Raw genomic sequence first — 22,140 nt, 5'->3', positions numbered from 1 at the left:
TTGGAGGTCTGAGTGTCCTCAAATGATCAATGGAAAAGGTAAGTCAGTGCACAGAGGGATAGGACGTGGTCAGCAGAGATAGTCAGAACATATGGGTCTAGACAACAGAAATGCTACATTTTTTGTCAACAAGCAATTCTACCACGAGGACTATTTTGAAGCCAATTACTATTAAAATCGCCACCTGAAGAATACTGGTTGAATTAAAATACCTATTGAACAGTCAGGGCAATATGTCGATTTAGCAATATGTGAACAGCCTCAGAAGTTCCTACTGGATACTGGGGCCGCCAGAATGTGAGAAGCTCTCCATTTGGTCCGGGGGACTCCTCTTTCTGGGCATAATAATGTTTCTGTGGGATTCTCTGGGATCCCTGTAAAAAGCTTAATTTCTGCACCTATGTCAGCAACTATTGGTCCCTTTACTGTAGACACTCCTTTTGTGTTAACGACAGATTGCGGTGAAAATCTACTTGGATTAGATATGTTGAAAAGGTTACATGCTACTATTTCTAGCACTCCCGGTGGGGTTTATGTCACTATGGGTGCTACTGATTATACTGGATGTATGTTTTTGGAACCAGACTCTTTGCCTCCTAATTATGTGCCATAAATACAGACCTTTGGGCAAAAGGCGACAATGATGTGGGCAAAATGGCTATAGACCCTGTTCATATTAAAATAAAGGAGAATGTTAAACTACCACATATACCTCAATATAACATTTCAAAATAAGGAAAGGAGGGCCTAAAATAGGTGGTGTCAGATCTAGTCCATGCAGGCATAGTTAAAGAAACAACAGGTAGCCCCTGTAACAGTCTTATACTGCCTGTGCTTGAAAAGGGACAACAGGGAAGGAATGATACATATCGCCTAGTAGTTGATTTGCGGGCCATTAATAAAATAGTTGTTCTCCAGTTCCCCGTTGTTCCAGATGTGAACACCATCTTCACCATGATCCCTTCTACTGAGCAGTATTTCACAGTTATAATTCTTAAGAATGCCTTCTTCAGTATTCCTATTGCAGAAGACAGTCAGTATCTTTTTGGGTTCTGTCTAGCTGGTCGCTCTTTTACATTTTGTTGTGCCCCTCAGGGGTTCACAGAAAGCCCTAGTATTTACAGTCAGGTTTTAAAGACATAACTAGATCAAATAAGTTTGCCAAAAAATTCCACTCTCATACAGTATATTGATGAAATGTTGATAACCTCTAACACTGAACAAGCATTTATTTCAATCAGGGCATGAAGTGTCCTTTTCAAAATTGCAGTATTGTCAACAGTAGGTCACCTATCTTGGTCACCTCCTGTCAAAGGGGAGTAGACGTATACATCCAGACAGGATAAAACTGATACAATCAATGCCCTGCCCAAAAAAGCAATCTGAAGAACGTGGATTCATTGGCATAACATCCTTCTGCCGCCAATGAACCACCAACTTTTCTTTAATAGTTAAGCCTTTGATAGCCTTAAAACAAAAGATGTCTGCAAACCTTTGCCGTGGACCGATGACTGTAAGCACGCTTTTGTACAACTGAAATCATCTCTCTGGAGCGCCCCAGCATTGGGAAACCCAGACTACCACAAACCCTTCATTTTGTTGGTGCATGAGAAAGGGGGGTGCACACTCTCAGTTTTGTCCCAGGAACAGGGTGGGAAGAATAGGCCATGAGCATATTTTTCCTTTACCCTGGATCCAGCTGCTAAAGCTTTACCGAGATGTTTGCGCAGAGTGGCTTCAGCTGCAGCAGCGATAAAACAAAGTGAATGTTTGTGGGAGGAAATGATCTTCACGTAATGGTACCCCATGCAGTGGATGCTCTGTTAAATACAACACAGACACAGCGCCTCACCAGTGAACGTCAACAGGATATGAATTGACTTTGTCCAGCCCTAATATCACAGTAAAAAGATGCAATGACTTGAATCCAGCTACGTTACTACCCCTTCTTTCTGACGAAGAAAAAGTTGATCATGATTGTTTATTCACAACAGAGGAGGAGACAAAGGGATGGGTAGACTTGACAGACACGCCCCTATCTGACCCTCAGGGTGTACTGTTCGCAAATGGTTCATGTTTTCAAATTACTGAGGTACTGGGTTTTTAAGAGCCGGCACAAAACCGGCAACCCAGCGGTGTCAGGGTACACCCAGAGACCTCGAGTCCTTCCTGATTCAGACCTACAGAAACTCATAGTCTTCTAGGTGAAGTCAAGGATCGATTTTATTGGCTGCAACCAAGGTAACAAGTGTCCTAGAAGTACAACACACGGGGAGTATATTCTCAGGAGACTGCTTGAATTTACAAAGTCAGGCTTCCCTTCTTATACAGAATTTTGAGCTTCAGGCAAACATTCTTGGTTTTACAGTAGATCATTGACATGCTTACAATACAAAGAAAAAGCAGAGTCATGATGACATGTCCATATTTCACTTCGTGCTGCCTACAACAAATCACCCGGCAAGGCCCAACATTTCATCAGATATCGGTGGACCCCCAATAAAAACGGGCACCTCCCCACCATAAAACAAGTGAGGCAAAAGAGAAAAGACAGATGTGAGCAAGATACGGCAGGTGTGCGCGCTGAAATGGTTTTATGGTTTGTTGAACCTTGATGCTATCTTGTTCGGCCACTGGGAGGGGAACTGACCTAACGAGTTCGGCCTGGGGCAATGGTTCTAACATGCACAGGTCACAGGTAAGTCGATTAAGGTGTACGTGTCCTTGTGGAGTCGAATTCAGCTGGATTTATAAGCCTATGTAAAGGGCAACTCACAAAATGGCTTCCATACTTAAAATGGAGGCCGAGGGTTCTGAACGATATTGACGATTTCGAGGTGAAATCGTCACTCGAATATGCTGGAAATGCCTGTACATGGTGTACTCGTCATTCTCGGTCTTTTGATACCAAATTCGTTGATTTACGACGAAGTTTAATTCTCGAGTGCAGTCATATTACACAAGTCCAGAATTTTCAGAACTACATTACCTGATGGAAAGACAACAGCTGCATATGCAATTTCCACACTTCAGACAGTAGTTGAGACAGAGAAGATAGCCCACAATTCCGCTCAGGCTGCAGAATTGATAGGTTTGATTAGAGCCTGTGAATTGAGCAAAGATCTTAGAGTAAAAATATACACAGATTTACAATACGCATTTGGTGTGGCACATCATTTTGGGAGGTTGTGGGCAGAACTTGGGTTTCTTACATCACATGAGGCCCGAATAAAACATGGAGACTTAGTTTTATATTTGCTAGCTGCACTCACCTTGCCAACAAAGGTAGCAATAGTCAAATGTAGTGCTCATAAAAAGATTACTGATGATGTAGGTCGAGGTAATGCTTTTGCTGATGAGACTGCAAAAACAACAGATAGTGCTAAAGGGAATTGTATGTACATCTCAGGAACAGCTAGATGGGTCCCTGAGGTAGGAATGTGTGAAACTACCATGGAAAGAGTAAGGGACATTCAGAGTAATGCATTCCTCGAAGAGCTGGAAATGTGGAAGGAGACAGGCAGGTTGAATTATGAAAATTGTTGGGTAGACCACACCATAAACTCCAGTGCAGTCATATTACACGACTCCAGAATTTTCAGAACTACAATCCCTCCTTTTGCCCTTACATAGGCAATTAATCTATCCTCATGTTAATCTGAGTCCAGATCTATATTCCTGAAGTCATTGAGATGTTGCTGTAACATCATTCTAGTACTTAGTTCATCTCTTGATACAGGCTTCCTTACACATGATGTGACACACAGGCCACATATTGCAGGAGCACACTGTATGCTTAGACAGAACAGGAAAAGAATGGCTAAGACCATCCCAATGACCATCAGAATTTTCCATCCCCAGGCAGATATCAGTTCCCAGAACCATCCCATCAACGACCAATCTCCTTTATCCACATGAATAGATTCAGAAATCTTATGTAGTTTGGAGATGGCCTGGTACACTGTTGGAGCGTTATCTGGGATAAAAACGCAGCAACTAGATTGGATCAATCTACATACCCCACCTCTGTCTGCAAGTATGACATCTAAAGCGACCCTGTTCTGAAGGGTCATAAGTCGATCCGACTGGAGCTCAGCAGTCAAGTTACTAAGGGCACCAGCAGTTTCAATCACGGTGGATTCAACTACCCTTGTCAATTGCCTTATGTTCCTGCTGTTAGCCATGGATCCCCAGAACGGCAGAAAACCCTTTGCAAAGTCCCCAAATTCTTGACCTGCAGTGTCTTCTTTACTCAAGACACCTCTAACTATCCTTGTCCGGTGGTAGTCTGCCGCTGCTGTGTAGGTGGGAGGCAACAGGAATGAAACAAAACATGAGCCCGAAAAGTCAGGGGGCAACCATGTATAGGCTCTATCATGGCAGATGAAATAAGTACCCTTAGCTGCTAAAAACGCGGGGGAAGTCTGAGACCCAAAAACATACGTTTCAGTACAGACACTTTTCCCTAACTGAGCTCTGGGATTCTTGCCAGTACCTTGTAGATACAGGTGACCCTGATGGGGTACAATCCAAATCGGGGAGGATCTCTTGGCTTGCTGTTTCTCACTCAGAGTAGCTTCGTATCCGGTCACGTTCCAATTTATATATGCAAATATCTCATCGTCCGGGGTATTTTCATAAGAGATTTCTCCCTTAATCATGTCAACTATACCTTTGACTAGGGCGCTAGTCTTGGGATTGTCCTTTACAGAACGTAGGGGTTGGATTTCACGTGCGTATATGAACATTGTTCTGTATGCCCACACAGAACCATTATGGCTGAAAGGTAGAACTAGATAAGGAGATACCTCTATCTGTTGTGTGAGGCATAAGACCACACACCCAACAGTTAGTCGTGTTTATTACTAGTTGGTGTTGGTGCAACAGCTGAACAAAGGAGTTATTAACGAACTCTAATCTTCTATTGGATTCGTGGTCAGGAAGGGGGTGGAAAGAATGAGAGGAAACAGTAGGAGGAGGTATGGGCGATGCAGTGGGTGCAAATGTTACACGAAAAGAGAATAAAACGTAACTTTTTTAAAATATCATCATACTGAATAACATACAAATGCACAATATTATAAAACTTTTCTTTGTCATTACTTTGCATAATTTGTGTTTGAAGTTCATTCGTTTGGCAGGTCTCTCCACATCAGGAAACTCCATCCTCTCTAAAGTGCTACCTGCGGTGGGAGGTTGCCTCTGCTAAGGGATGCTTCTGTCAGTCTAGGGCAACTCCCTTGTACCAACCAGAACTACCGACCTAACGTTGTCAGCTGCACCCCAAAGACTTTAATCAACCGCGGCCCTAGCAGCGGAACCCGGATGGCGGTTCGAAAAACAAAAATAAGCAAGTTTCCTAAATGGGAGAGCTGCACTTCCAAAAATAGTATTTGGGGGAGAAAAATATATTTTTATTTGTACATAGGTCTTGGTCTCAAATCGTAGAAAGGAATCACTTTTATTAGTTCGTATTTCTCGGTCTCAAATTGTAGCGTCTTTTTCCTGGTACTGTCTGGTCCTGAAACAGGAGTTCAGGCTCCAAAGTGTTCAATCGTTCTGATGGTGGCACAGTCTCTTGAAAAATGTTCTCGCTTTCACATTCAGGGTTAGTTCCTTTTACACATGCATCGCTGACAGGTATGACACGTGGCACAGTTGCAAGTTCTGGGTCAGTGAGACCTTTCTGGACCCACGGGTCATGAGGCGGAGGTGAAGGGATTCTTTTGCAGTGGACCCCGTGGATCCAGTTGGCCTTCCCCTCCACTCGAACGGCTGACCTCGTGGAAAGAAGGACGAGGTGCGGTCCGGTCCACCTGGGCTGCTTGTTTTTCGTTCTCTGGAAATTCTTTACCAGCACCCAGGATCCAGGTTCAATGGCATGTCCTGGAGTCTCAGAGACCGGAGGCAGGGTGTCATGTACCTGTTGATGCAAAACACGCAATTTAGCCGACAATTCATACAGGTAATCAAGCAAAACAGGGTGCTCTAGCTCGCTGAACTTAGTGGGCCTAGGCACTCCCCATATATTGGCCGGGCGGCCAAAGACTATTTCATAGGGACTAAGTTTTACTCGTGAATGCACAGTCATTCTGGTGGATAGGAGTGCTAGGGGTAGAGCGTCAGGCAATTTAAGACCTGTGCTCGCTTGGATTTTGGCCAATTTAAGTTTAAGCGTGCCGTTGTAACATTCTACTAATCCAGCTGTTGGGGGTGATTTGCAGCGTGGAACTTCTGCCTAATACCTAGCCCTTCACACACTCTCTTCATCACACGACCCACAAATTCACTCCCATTATCAGACCAGACCATTCTAGGCATTCCAAACCTGGGGAAGTACTCTTTCACAAGGGCTTTTGCTGTGGACAAGGCAGTATTGTCTTTTAGGGGATATGCTTCTACCCATCTTGAGAAGGCACAAACAACAACGAGCACGTATTTTAAATTGTTGCACCTCTCCATGTGGATGAAATCTAGCTGCAGAACCTCGAACGGATACGTAGGAGGTGCAAAATGACCAGCTGGAGTTGGGGTTCCCCTACCAGGGTTGTGTTGCAGACACACCATGCAATTCTTGACGACATTCTCCGCACACTTGGGAATTCCTGAATTTTGCCATACTGGAGCCAACAACTTGCAAATCCCTTTCACGCTGATGTGAGCAATTCCATGAGCCATTGTGACTACTGCAAGCACGTATGCGTCGGGTAACAACCATCTCTGATGCTCTGACAATTCAATCCAGCAACCATTTGTATCCATTCTACCCGTACTTTCCCTCCACGTGCTCAACTCTTTCTCTGTGGCCTCAGCTTGGATGGACTTCACACTCTCTATCGTGTCTTCACACATTCCAACATCACCAGTCCATCTTGCCGGGCCCGCAACATACATTCGGCTCATCACATTCTTTGCCGTTTCTTTCGCGATCTCATCAGCAAATGCATTTCCACGACCAACATCATCAGTCACCTTCTTGTGAGCACTACATTTCACAATCGCCATTTGCAAAGGCAAGGTCAGTGATTCGAGAAGCTCATTCACCAACTGACCATGCTGAATCTTAGCTCCATGCGAAGTCAGTAACCCACGTTCTCTCCACAATCGCCCAAAACTGTGAACCACACCAAATGCATACTGGCTGTCGGTGTAGACAGTCACTTTCATTCCTTTTGACAACACACATGCTCTTGTAAGTGCAACTAATTCTGCTGCTTGAGCTGAATTATGTGGAATACGTGCAGTTTCAACAATGGTATGTAAAGTCGTGACAGCATATGCTGCAGTCGTGTCACCATTCGGAAGCTTGAAGCATGAACCGTCCACCCATAATGTACTATCACATTCAGCAAGAGGAGTGTCATAAAGATCAACTCTTCCTTTTGTCTCTTCTTCTGTTCTAAGAAAACAATCATGTTGTTCTGAAGCGTCTGATTCCTCTGCAATTGGCAACAATGTAGCTGGTTTAAGGTACTGCACCTTTTTATGTGCACATGACTCGCTAGCAGTGTCAATTCGTAACTTGACAACCGAGCACTAGTTAAGTGCTGTGTCTTGGTTCTATTTAACAACGTGTCTACTGCATGTGGGACCATCACGACCAGTGTGTTGTTCATTACTAGACCAGCAGACTGACGAATAGAAACAGCTGCTGCTGCTGTGGCTCTTAAACAACTTGGCAATGCTTTAGCTACCAGATCCAAAGTCGACGAAAAATAGGCACATGGACGCTGCCTACCTCCAAACAACTGAGTCAACACAGACAATACTCAGCCCTCTTTCTCGTGGACATACAATGTGAAAGGCTTACTGTAGTTGGGGGTACCTAACACAGGAGCCGAACATAATGCTGTGCGCAATTCGAGAAAACTTTTCTGACACTCTTCAGACCAAGGAATGGGAATGGGTGTATTTTTACACGTTAATGCCACCAAAGGTTTGGCTAATAACGAAAAATTGGGAATCCACTGTCTACAGTACGATGTAATGCCCAAGAAAGCACGCACTTCTCTTTATGTTCTAGGCACACTCAATTTTGCTATTGCCTGAATTCTCTCTGGGGTCAGTTTCCTTCCCTCCTTCGATAAGAGGTGACCTAAGTAGGTCACTTCTTGTCGGCAGTATTGCAGTTTGGAAAGTGACACCTTATGATGGAAATCGCACAAATGACGCAACAATGACAATGTGGCTTTCTTACATATTTCCTAAGTATCTGCAGCAATGAGCAAATCGTCAACATACTGTACAAGAGTAGCACCTTTAGGCAAAACAATCGTATCAAGCTGTATTTTTAGAGCTTGACTGTATATTGATGGACTTTCACAGTAGCCCTGAGGAGCGCGTTTAAAGCGGAAGCTACGACCTCCTAAACTGAAGGAAAAAATATCCCTGCTCTCCTCAGCAATTGGGATGCTGAAGAAAGCATTCTTCAGGTCAATCACCGAAAACCAAGAGGCAGAAGCTGGAATCATAGTCAATAATGTGGTAATGTCGGGGACAACTGGGAATTGTGGCACAACTATTTTATTGACCTCTCTAAGATCGATCACGAATCTGTACACGGGTGGCTGAGAAGGGTCAGTTCGTTTTAAAACAGGCAGAACAGGACTATTGCAAACGTTGCCTCGTGTTTCTTCAATCACATCCTTTTCAATCAATTCGTAAACAATCGCTAGCAAAGCCTTTTCACCCTCATTAGATATCCTATATTGGGGAATACGTGGCATTTGAACATTGGTTTTTAATGTTACAACATATGGTGGTATTTCTAAAAGACCCACATCATTAGGACCAGCGGCCCAAAGGATATCTGGAAGAAACGACAATTCTGCTGGAAGTTTATCTCTTGATAAATACATGGGAGAAACCACTTTCTCACCTAAAGTAAGTTGTACTCCTGAAGGAGAACAGTACAAAGTCGCATACAATCTTTTTAACAAATCCAATCCTAGCAAGTTTTCACCACAACCTGTTGTCAGAATAAGGGGTGCTTCGAATTCGCAAGGACCAACAGAAAGAGACAAAGGGTCAGAAATCGGATTTCTAACTGGGGCGCCAGAAAAACCTACAGAAACGTTCATTTCGCCAGACAAAGGTGCGCCAGGGAGTTTGGAGTGCATAATAGAACTCTTCGTAGCACCAGTATCCAACAGGAAAGGTTCTGACACACCTGATGTAATCACCTCAACGTATGGTCCACTCTGATCTACTGGAACTGAAACAACTCCCTCTCTTTGTCTATGGCTGTCCTAGCAATCATTAGTTTCCCAATTCTCACTTTCTGTATAGTAATCATCAACATAGTATTGAGCTGTTCTGTCAGATGTGTTGTTCTGTTGATCGAACCTATTCATAGAATTTTGTGGTGGAAGGGGACGTGCGTTCTGGGGGACGTTTCCGCGTCCTCTACCTCTAGGTGCTTGCTGAACACCACGACCTCTCACACTAGAAGCACCATTTGCGCGCTGTAACAGAATAGGGCAACTATACTTGAAATGACCCTCTTCCTTGCAATATGAACACTGGTTAGGGCCTACAGTGATACGTGGCTGATTATACTCGACTCTTTGCGAGTTCCTCTGATACAGTTGAGGCTGCTGAAAATTATTCTGGTAGTGATTCTGGCCACTATTATTTTGATTACCACCACCGCGTGGTGGATATGCTTGCTGTAACAAAACCTTCGTTTTCAACTCCTTAGTTTTCTTTTCTGCTCTATCTTTCTCATCTTTGTCTCGATTTTCGTAATATTGTGCTGTAGCCAATATCTGTGCTGAAGACGAAACTGCCCAAGAACTTTCTGAATCCTTTAACTTTTTACACAATTCTGGAAGCAGATTGTGCACGAATTTATCGACGAACAATCTCTGACCACCTTCGGTGGTCATATCCTGACCACTGTGATCGACAAATGTTTCTTCGAACCTGGTGAAGAAATCTGAGACAGTTTCTTCATTCTTCTGCTTGCATGCAGACAACTTGTCCCAATTTACACGTATTGCAGGCATTATCGTTTTCATGTAATCTACTATTTTACCGGGGAGTTCTGCTATCAAAGGCTCAGGCTTGGCACCACCAACTTGTCGGGCATCTGCGGCGGCAATATTGGCCCATGAGTCACCTAACTCCTGATCATGATCTGTATGACAAATTTTTCCCCATAAAGGCTGTGGAACAACATTCCCAAATAGCATATCGATATCGGCCAAATTCATTATACATGATCCAGCAGTCTGTGACAACTCTTTGTAATACCCTGCAGGATTTTTACGCGGATCAGGTAATGTCTGTTTGAGTGCTAAAACTTCAGCTCGCTTCCATGGGACATGTACCCATACACGCTGAAAGTGTGGCAGAATAGGGGGGGTCAACAGATGTGTCACCCTCTCTCCATTGTGGGGGAACTTCCCTCATGGGGTATTGTCTCGCCTTTTTCCTACTAGATGCACCAGGCTCAGATTGTGACCCAGAAGTGCTCCCCTTACACCGATATGATAACAATATTTCAACTGCTCTCTCGACCTCGGGACCTACAATCATGCCCTCCCCAAATTTGAACCGTACACGACACAACTCCTGCGGATTGCATTCCAGATCATTGTCTTCCAAATCCTCACCAAGGAAAACACACATTTGTTCAAAGACATATCTTTGCGTCGGTGCTTCCCATTGACGGAAAACTTCCATGACAGACTCTACATCATACTTTACAGTATCCATGACCCATTTACGCGCCAAACAATTCAATAAATCTCTCTCTTGGTAGTCAGGCAGTTGACTTCGCAACTGTCTTCGTCCCATGTTAGGGGTCGTAGTAGGCGACCCGAAAAGGGGTGAGAGAAGGTTAGTAACAGTGTTGGCCATTTTCTGCTGAACGGAAGGTGAAACTGAAGGAAGAACGGGTGGAAAAATAGTGTCAGATAAGGCAGAAACAGAGGCAATTGCAGAACGAGCATCAGGAGAAATAGAAGGTGCGCTAGGCAAAATCGTAGAGGGAGCATTAGGAGAAGTAGATGTGATCGGTGGGCCTTGAGGAGGCTGCACCAGAGAGACAGAAGCCAGCTGAAGAGTAGCTGGTGAGTGCTGTAGAGGAGCAGGCATAACAACTACAGGGGGCACAACTAAAGGTTGCGGAGGTGCTGTGGCATTTTGTGCATAGGGTGGTGGCGAACTTAATAAATGTGACATTAACGGATCTTTTTCACGCTCTTTTGCTGCCTCTTGATGAAGAGACGGCAGAACTGGATAGCATTTATCTATTGCCATTTTATGTTGCCTGTGCAACTGCTCACTCATCTGTTTTTCTTCATTGTCTTTAAACTGCATAGCAGCTTGCATTACTGAAATATTCCCTTCTCTCTTATTTTTCTTCGCTAATTTAATTTCCTTCTGTTTGGCCTCTTTACGCCATAGGCGGAAAGAGTCAAACATCGCCGGCCGGGCTTTCTTTTTGAACAGTTTAACTTCGAGGTTATCTAGGATTTCGGTATCAAAGCTACCATATTGGGGCCATTTTAAAACACCATCTTTTCTGGTGTATTTAATCCACACTTCATTGTATGTGATGGGGCCTACCCCATGTTTCACATATAACTCGTAAGTTGGAGTTCCAACCGGAGGAACCGGACATGAGTCCTCCAATCGGGAGTCCCTATTATTACAACCAAGACATAACAAATTCCCAAGTCTAAGATCAGGCATCTTCGCTCTCTAGTCTAGTTCCAAACTTCAAAAGATTATCGATTACGATATTTCTCGTGAATACACGAGTCCTTCGGTTTTGGTGCTTGCAAGTACCAACAATTATCCCAAAGGATACCAAAAACTAAGACCAACTAAGGACTGGGAGACGCTCCACTTATACTTAACTGAAATATCGATGACGTCACCAGAAGACTCGTCTCAGTGTTTCGCTCTACCAAACTTCAAGGGTCCAAATCAGGGCGATAGCCAGGGCAGCAGTCCTTCGTAGCCGTCGGGAAGCGGGGAACCTCGCAGCAAAGACCTTCGGACCACGTCGACATGCAGGGGTCGTTGAAGTGGTTGGCCATCCTCCGGAATTTCCACACGAAGCTCCTCACGAACCTCTGGCTGGGCTGGTACCACTGGAATCGCCCCAAACGTTGGGCGCCAGCTGAGGTACTGGGTTTTTAAGAGCCGGCACAGAACCGGCAACCCAGCGGTGTCAGGGTACACCCAGAGACCTCGAGTCCTTCCTGATTCAGACCTACAGAAACTCAGAGTCTTCTAGGTGAAGTCAAGGATCGATTTTATTGGCTGCAACCAAGGTAACAAGTGTCCTAGAAGTACAACACACGGGGAGTATATTCTCAGGAGACTGCTCGAATTTACAAAGTCAGGCTTCCCTTCTTATACAGAATTTTGAGCTTCAGGCAAACATTCTTGGTTTTACAGTAGATCATTGACATGCTTACAATACAAAGAAAAAGCAGAGTCATGATGACATGTCCATATTTCACTTCGTGCTGCCTACAACAAATCACCCGGCAAGGCTCAACATTTCATCAGATATCGGTGGACCCCCAATAAAAACGGGCACCTCCCCACCATAAAACAAGTGAGGCAAAAGACAAAAGACAGATGTGAGCAAGATACGGCAGGTGTGCGCGCTGAAATGGTTTTATGGTTTGTTGAACCTTGATGCTATCTTGTTCGGCCACTGGGAGGGGAACTGACCTAACGAGTTCGGCCTGGGGCAATGTTTCTAATGCACAGGTCATAGGGAAGTCGATTAAGGTGTACGTGTCCTTGTGGAGTCGAATTCAGCTGGATTTATAAGCCTATGTAAAGGGCAACTCACAAAATGGCTTCCATACTTAAAATGGAGGCCGAGGGTTCTGAACGATATTGACGATTTCGAGGTGAAATCGTCACTCGAATATGCTGGAAATGCCTGTACATGGTTTACTCATCATTCTCGGTCTTTTGATACCAAATTCGTTGATTTACGACGAAGTTTTATTCTCGAGTGCAGTCATATTACACGAGTCCAGAATTTTCAAAACTACATTACCTGATAGAAAGACAACAGCTGCATATGCAATTTCCACACTTCAGACAGTAGTTGAGACAGAGAAGATAGCCCACAATTCCGCTTAGGCTGCAGAATTGATAGGTTTGATTAAAGCCTGTGAATTGAGCAAAGATCTTAGAGTAAAAATATACACAGATTTACAATACGCATTTGGTGTGGCACATCATTTTGGGAGGTTGTGGGCAGACCTTGGGTTTCTTACATCACATGGGGCCCGAATAAAACATGGAGACTTAGTTTTATATTTGCTAGCTGCACTCACCTTGCCAACAAAGGTAGCAATAGTCAAATGTAGTGCTCATAAAAAGATTACTGATGATGTAGGTCGAGGTAATGCTTTTGCTGATGAGACTGCAAAAACAACAGATAGTGCTAAAAGGAATGGTATGTACATCTCAGGAACAGCTAGATGGGTCCCTGAGGTAGGAATGTGTGAAACTACCATGGAAAGTGTAAGGGACATTCAGAGTAATGCATTCCTCGAAGAGCTGGACATGTGGAAGGAGACAGGCAGGTTGAATTATGAAAATTGTTGGGTAGACCTCACTATAAATTCCAGATGGCTGCTACTGAATGCTTATGTTTATGAAGTTGTTTCCATGGCTCATGGGCCAGCCCACATAAGTGCGAAGGGTATCCAAAAGATTCTAGATCCTGTGTGGCAAAATGCGGATATCAATAGAACAGCCACTGCCCTAGTTAAGAATTGCATGATTTGTCTCCAGTATAATGCGGGAAAAGACATACCAACACCCTAAGGACATTTTGCTCCCCCGCGACTTACCATTTGAAGTTCTTCAAATAGAATATATAGATCGGGAAAGGTGTAACAACCTGGGATATGTTTTGGTGGTGGTTTGTATGTTTAGCAAATGGATTGAAGCCTATCCTCTCAAAGACAACACAGCTCTTATCCCTGCTAAAGTATCGCTTAATATGGATTGCCCAGAAATATCTGGAGTAACAACGGTCCCATTTCTTTATTCAGATTATGGACAAGGTGTGCTGTGAGTTTTCAGATTAAACAAAAATGTCACACTGTCAATCATCCATAATCAGCAGGATTAGTGGAGCGCTATAATGGCACATTGAAACTAAAATTAGCAAAAATATGTGCTAGTACAGGATTAAAGTGGCCAGATGCTTTGCACATAGCCCTACTTTCCATAAGAACAACTGAACATAGTCAAATGGGCCTATCACCCTATGAGGTGGTGATGGGTCGACCAGCAAATGTGTGGGTTGTTCCGAGACCGAAAAGATTCACAGAACTAGAATATCCTTTGCTTGCTGACTATTGTGAACAACTTACTAAACACTTGTATTTGATCCTTCAACAGATCCGATCCGGTCTACCTCCATGCTTGGAAGGCCCAGGACACAGCATCAGGCCCGGGGACTGGGTCCTGATGAAGAACTTCCAGCCGTCCAACTCCTTCAACCTGGGTGGAAGGGCCCTGTCCAGGTCCTTTTGATATTGCAAACTGCTGTGAAGGCTGCCGGAAGGAAGAACTGGATTAATTCCACTGACTGCAAAAGGTGCCTTCACCACTCCCATATGACCGGCAGGTAAAGAATGGTCTCCAGATGAGGAGTGGGCGAAAATACCCACCCTTCTGCCTTTCAACAATGGAGTTTTGGTTGAGGATGCCAAACTGAGAGAAGCTCAGGAGAAGGAGCTTCAAAGGCCTCTGCCGCTTCCTGATGATACTTCCTTGTTTGAGGACCATGAGCAACCTAGTTCTCTGTGTTACAATTTGAGGCCACGTAAGCCAACTGCGCAGAACATTTGATTGGGGAAAGAGCTTAGGACGGAACAAGCTCAAATGCCAGGTGCTCAAGAGCGCCAACTTTAATGGACTAACTTGTGCAGCAGAGTTAGTAAAATAAGGATAATATAAATACTGGTTCTTTTATTATCCTTTGGTGTTTATATACTTATACTATATCTCTGAGTTGTAATAGATGCTATTAGTATAAATTGTAAAGACCTTTCCTTGCACCTATTTCTCCAGAAAGAGATCTCTGAACAGAAAATGGAGTTGCACCCATTTGATGGAAAGTGCATTTGGATAATGTAGGGGAAGGTGCCCCGTTGATTCGTTAAGTAGTCCTTAGGACCTGGTCCGGTAAGGAAAAATGTGCCTTAGGTTTTGTCCTACTGATAATAGTTGCAGGAATTATGTCCTGGTTTTTAAAAGAAGTTTTACCTGTTCATACCCTAATTAATCCCATTCCCACACCATGGGAACATTATTATTTGACTCTTAGTACACCCAAGCAGAGTCATAGTTTAGGTTACCAGAATAATACATTTATTCAGAACCTTTATGAAACGCATGAGTCACTAAAATCTACCAGGTGTTGGGTTTGTGGCTTGTTGCCTGTGGCAGATAAGAAGAGCAATAGGTTTATCGCCCTGCTTTTCACCTACAATGGGTCTTGCCATACATGGTTTCAAATCTTTTCTTCTGTAGCTTAGTTGGGGCCCTATCACTCCCAGAAGATTCCAGAAGAGTTGGTTCACAATAGTTGCTTCGTCAATGTGTCTGTGTATGGTAACGCATTGGAGGATGCAACGTATACAAATTGGAACACCATGTTTAAGTATACTCAATGGTCATGGGAAAATGGGACATTCAAGTTAGGTAAAGGGGTACCAGTTGTCTTCTCCTGGACCCCTCTTTGGGTCAACGGACAGGTCTCCATACCGAATGTAAGAATGTACTGTCATTGAATGCCACCAATTCGCTTGCATTCCTGTCCATGGGGAATACTTATTTCATATGCAGTCAAACGGGAAACAACCTTTACAACGCAACTTTTACAACGTACTACCATTACAACGAAACTTTTACAACGCAAAAACCATTACAACGCATGTATTTACAACGCATGTTTTTACAACGTAGATACCTTTACAACGCATACCATTACAACGTAAGTATTGGTAAGTATATAATTATATTTAAAATGTAATATGTTTGGGTTTTTGGGTAAAGGGGTATTTTTAGGGTTCAAGGTCAGTTTTGGGTTTTTGGGTAAAGGGGTATTTTTAGGGTTCAGGGTCAGTTTTGGGTTTTTTGGTAAAGGGGTATTTTTAGGGTTCAGGGTCAGTTTTTGGTTTTTGGGTAAAGGGGTATTTTTAGGGTTCAGGGTCAGTTTTTGGTTTTTGGGTAAAGGGGTATTTTTAGGGTTCAGGGTCAGTTTTTAGTTTTTGGGTAAAGGGGTATTTTTAGGGTTCAGGGTCAGTTTTTGGTTTTTGGGTAATGGGGTATTTTTAGGGTTCAGGGTCAGTTTTTGGTTTTTGGGTAAAGGGGTATTTTTAGGGTTCAGGGTCAGTTTTTGGTTTTTGGGTAAAGGGGTATTTTTAGGGTTCAGGGTCAGTTTTTGATTTTTGGGTAAAGGGGTATTTTTAGGGTTCAGGGTCAGTTTTGGGTTTTTGGGTAAAGGGGTATTTTTAGGGTTCAGGGTCAGTTTTGGGTTTTTGGGTAAAGGGGTATTTTTAGGGTTCAGGGTCAGTTTTGGGGTTTTGGGTAAAGGGGTATTTTTAGTGTTCAGGGTCAGTTTTGAATTTTTGGGGTACAGGGGTACAGGGTAAAAATAAAGTAAAATTAAATTTAAATTAAATGAATTAAATGAAATGAAATTAAATTAAATTAAATTAAATTAAATTAAATTAAATTAAATTATATTAATGTCAATTAATTTACATTAAAAAAATTATTATATACTTACCAATACTTACGTTGTAATGGTATGCGTTGTAAAGGTATCTGCGTTGTAAAAACATGCGTTGTAAATACATGCGTTGTAATGGTTTTTGCGTTGTAAAAATTTCGTTGTAAAGGTATGCGTTGTAAAAGTATGCGTTATAACATCATACATCTGGTCAAACAGCCTATACTTCTCTCCCATTCAATTGGACAGGACACTGTTATTTGGCTTTTCTTTTGCCTTCAGTCTATGTTGCACCTCCCAACTATCATAAAATACATCATCTCCAGAGAAGGGAAAGTAGGACGTCCAGAATCACACGGGCAGTGGTCATCACTGAGATAGATCAAACAGATACCACTCTACAGCAGTAAGGCCTAATACCTTACTGGGGCCCCATTGCTAACAGCGTTCAGGTTTGTCAACTGACTAGAGTGGTTGATGCTGTAATAAACAAAACATCAGTGAACCTTGCCAATGTAACTGCTGAGATGCAGGCTAACTGCATTGACGCTTCAAAACAGAATGGTTTTAGACGTCATTCTTGCTGACAGTGGTGGAGTATGTCGCTTCATTGGTAGTTCCTTCTGTGTTTACATTCCTGAGAACACCCCAAATGTTTACGCAGCCATTCAGAGCTAACACCACATTTCCGATGAGATACATCAGGATAAGGGGGCCTGGTCTTGGTCTGGATGGTTCATGGAAATACTTACCACATGGGATTGGAAACCTCTCCTCATAGCTGCCACCGTGGGAGGCAGTATATTAGCCTGTTGGTTATGTGTCCAGTGTGTCCCTATTTGTTGCTTCATGTGTTTATCAGCATGTAAACAAACTCCCTTTTCAGTTAAAGACACTAACAGGATGTTAATGCAGCAGCAAGACGTATATGATTTAATGAATATTGATGAAAGTGTCCTATCGTATGACCCACCTAGGTGTGTACCTTTCCCAGCTTTAATTTATGAAGTATGAGAGTTAGATGATGGCACTGAAATAATGGTTGGATTCTCCTCTGAGCCCGACACTGATGAGGGGCATTCCCTTCCAAATAGCGAGTCTCAAAACCATGTACAAATGTTTTTCGGTCGCAAAACACTTGCAATTACCACCTACTTCAAATAGATGGTAATGCATTTGCAAATGGGAAGGGGTCCCCAGGGGTCCCCTTCCCCTTTGCAAATGCATGCAAAATTATTTTTTAAGGGCAGGGAGTGGTCCCAGGGACCTCTGCCTGCCCTTAAAAAATGAAACTAAAACGTTTCATTTTCTTTTTGTTTTAGTGCATGGTAAACGGGCTGCATTTTTTAAAAAACTGCTTTATTTAAAAGCAGTCCCAGACATGGTGGCCTGCTGAGCCCAGCAGGCCACCATCCCTGGGGGAGCGGGAATTTCCAATGGGCTCGCAAATTGCGAGAGGCTCATTAATATTAATGAGCCCTGCAATTTGCGACCTCATTGGGAATCCCAAACAGTGTTAAACACTCTGTTGTACATTTCATTTAGCGACTCGCAATTTGCCACGTGCATTGTGTCGCCAATTGCGAGGCGCTAAATGAAATGGTCGTACATCTGGCTCCAAAATCTTTAGTACTTTGAGTATTTGTTTTGTGTGAACATGTTTTTTTTTTTAAATTGCTGTTTTAATATTTGAAATTTAACTCATACAATTTGCTTGGGGGTCCTCGACTTCCAGTGGTGACTCAATGGGGGTCCTCAGGATTCAAAAGTTTGGGAACCACTGCCCTACGGCCTTCAACTGCACTCCCCACATTATCGATTCTGAGAAATCCCTCGGAATCATACTGGATAGGCACTTGAACATGCAGACTCATATCAGCAATGTAAGCAAGGGGCTGAACACCAGATGAACATACCAAGAAACCTCAAACTATTCCTTCCGCAGGAGGATTTCAAGATGGTGGTACAAGCTCTGGTACTGCCCAGGTTAGACTATGGTAGCTCCACGCTAGGTGAACTTCGCAAATATAACTTGGCTCCACTAAGAGCATCCATTAATGCTGCAGCCAGGCTGATCACAGGAACAAAAAGAAACAACCACATCTCCCCAGCCCGCAAATCCATAAACTGGCTGCCATACGAAGCAAGAATACAGTTAAAGATAGCCTGCATGACACACAAAGCCATACATCTCTAGACTCCTCTATATCTGGCTCAAAAGTTAGAACTATCTGGAGGTTGCAGACATTAAAGAAGTGCAAGCTCATTGCTCCTAAAACCACAGATCTTCCACAGAACAAGAACGAGTCACAGAGCCTTCTCAGGCGCTGCACCAACGTTTTGGAACTCTCTTCCACTGGAAGTACGAAGAATTACTTCCACTGCTTCCTTCAAAAAGGAAGTAAAAAAAAATCCTAATGACTAAGTTCTTACCTTAAACGGCCCGGTCCCCATTGCTGCTTGACTCCCTTCTGAACACATTCCAGATTATTGTGCACCTTTGTTGCGCAGCACTCGGCTGTTCTGCTCACTTATGTATTGAATGTTTTTCTGCATGAACCGTCTCCACCCTACCCTATATGTGATGTGCTCCTATCTTGCTTGTTTTTATGTATACTCTAGTTATGCTTGTCCTTCTCACCTCCTTACCCCACCTATCCTATCTGCAAAGCGCTCTGATACCTACCTGGGTCACGTTCACCCTATATAAAACTTTCTAAATAAATAAATAGTTTAACACACCATAAGGAAATAAGATGGCATTGCCCCTATCAAACAGGCAAAATCGACCTGACAGGAACCTCAACCATCTAACGGAAGAAGAAACGCTATCCTTACTTCGGGAATATGAGTATACTGACCTCGCTAGACGTGAAAAAATCAGAACAGTCCAGATCGATGCTAACAGAACATCAAGACAAAATGAAAGGAAAACCAATCATAACAACCTACAACAAATACAACTAATCGCGGACTCACAGAACATGAACACAAGGAACGCAGGGCAACCTCTAAAATGCCTACTCCTTAACTGTCGGTCGGCAGCAAAACATGCATCAGACATAGCTGATCTCATCATGAACAAAGAAATTGATGTGACAATCCTGACGGAAACGTGGCTATCGGAATCCTCGTCTCTTTGTAGGGACCTACTAGTATCCCCACAGTATAGTATTGTGAGACTCGATAGACTAAAAAAGACAGGGGGTGGGGTTGCCTGCATTTACCGATCGGAAATAGAAGTCAAACAAGTTCCATCAGAACCTCTCGAATCCTGTGAACACCTAAATCTCAAGATAAGATCAGCAGATAATCAAAAATGCAATCTACATGCACTTTACCACCCTCCAGGTAATAATACTACCTTTATAGACAAGTTAATGGAAATCATCACCACCGACGCCGATTCTGAAACTAACAACATTGTCCTGGGGGACTTTAACTTACACTGGAATGACAACTACGACAAACAGGTCAACGCTCTGAAAGACCTTCTAACGGAGTTAAATCTTAACCAAGCATGCACAGAGCCAACACACGAAAAAGGAGCCACGTTAGACTGGATAATATCAAAAACCAAACACAATACCTCAATTATATCAATTGAGCCGTGTGACTGGTCAGATCACCATGCCATAACCTTCCTGATAAACAATATGAAACAGAACAAGACCATACAACCTACCAGACACAAGAAATGGATGCGAGATACTAAAGATCCGAATATAGCATTACTAGTAGAAAGCTGTGAGAAGAAACTGATTCCACCAAACAACTTGCAGAGTGTGGAGGAACTTACAGATCATTACACTAAAACAGTAACGAATATAGTCAACACTACGATGCCGCTAAAACTGAAAAGAGTCACAGAGAAGATGAAAAACCCATGGTTCAGTGAAACTCTGAATGAAGAAAGGAGGAAACTAAGACTAGCGGAAAGAAAATGGAGACAACACCCATCATCGCCCGAACTGAAAACACTCAGAAGAATCAGAAGCGAATACAACAAAAAGATACTAAACTCCAAAAAAGAATTTATCAGATCTGAACTAGATAACGGCAAAAACAGACCTCGGAAATTATTCAAAATTCTAAAACAACAATCCAATAAATTAGCTAAAACCAGCCAAGAAACCACAAAAACGCAAATAAGCTGTGAAGAATTCTCAACATTCTTCACAGATAAGGCCAACAAGTTGGAAAGAGAGCTCAGGAAAGAGGCTGACAACATTGGCAATACGGACAGACAATATCCCAATATCACCGTAGAAAACACCCACGATAGGACAAAAAACAAGGCACAATGGGTTAACTTCAAACTACTTGATCAAAATACCATAGCCAAAACACTATCAGACATCAAACCTAACAACCACTATAGTGATCCACTACCCTCAAAATGCATCAGAGAAATAAACCATATTGTGATTCCCATTTGGACGAAAATAATAAACGCCTCTCTATCACAAGGGATCCTTCCAGATTGCCTAAAAACAGGTCAAGTCGTCCCCATCATCAAAAAAGCGACAGCGGACCCAGCCGATCCAAATAACTTTCGCCCAGTGACCAACATCCCTATACTTGCCAAACTAATAGAGAAATGCGTACAAAAGCAACTAAGCCAACACATTGCTAATTTCTCGCTACTAGACGACTGCCAATCAGGATTCAGGACAGGACATAGCACAGAAACAGCGATCCTACATATTGTCGATGATGCACTACAGGCACTAGACCGTAATCAAACATGTCTACTTATCCTCCTGGACCTATCATCAGCATTCGACACGGTAAATCATGAAAAATTACTGAACAGGCTTCATGACAGGATGGGAATGGCTGGAAATGTGCTAAAATGGTTTGAATTATTCCTGCAGAATAGAACGCAAAGATTCCTGGTCAATCAATCACTCTCGTCAAACAGGTTATTTCCCTTTGGGACACCTTAATGTAGTAGACACTTACTAAAAAACATTCACAAACCCACATAATATCATGACAACAATACTTATAAAGCAATGTAAACAACAACTAGATTATGAGAAAATGTTACACAGTTTATTCAAATACAGTACAATAATTAAAAAAGATTAAAATTGATTAAAAAGAATGGGACAGACACATAGGATAAGGAAACAATGGAATTCCTATTGGTAAAAAGAAGGTACCAAACAGAAAATTGATTCAGCGAAAGTGTCAGAATTATTCTCTAAATGATATGTAGCATATTCCTTCTTTGATTCTTGCATCAACGCGTTTTGGCGGACCTTAGATTAAAGCCACCTTCATCAGGAATACATAAATGTCTTCCCAGTTATTTCTTAATAAAACTCCTTCTCGATAAAGACACAGGGATAAATATCTCCTAGGTCCACTAAGCAACCGCCACAGATTTGATCAAGCCG

The sequence above is a fragment of the Lissotriton helveticus genome, chromosome 4_1 (assembly GCF_964261635.1).
Source record: "Lissotriton helveticus chromosome 4_1, aLisHel1.1, whole genome shotgun sequence".
In the NCBI taxonomy this organism is placed as follows: Eukaryota; Metazoa; Chordata; class Amphibia; order Caudata; family Salamandridae; genus Lissotriton; species Lissotriton helveticus.
The sequence above is the reverse complement of the archived record's forward strand: the minus strand, read 5'-3'. Positions refer to the sequence as shown.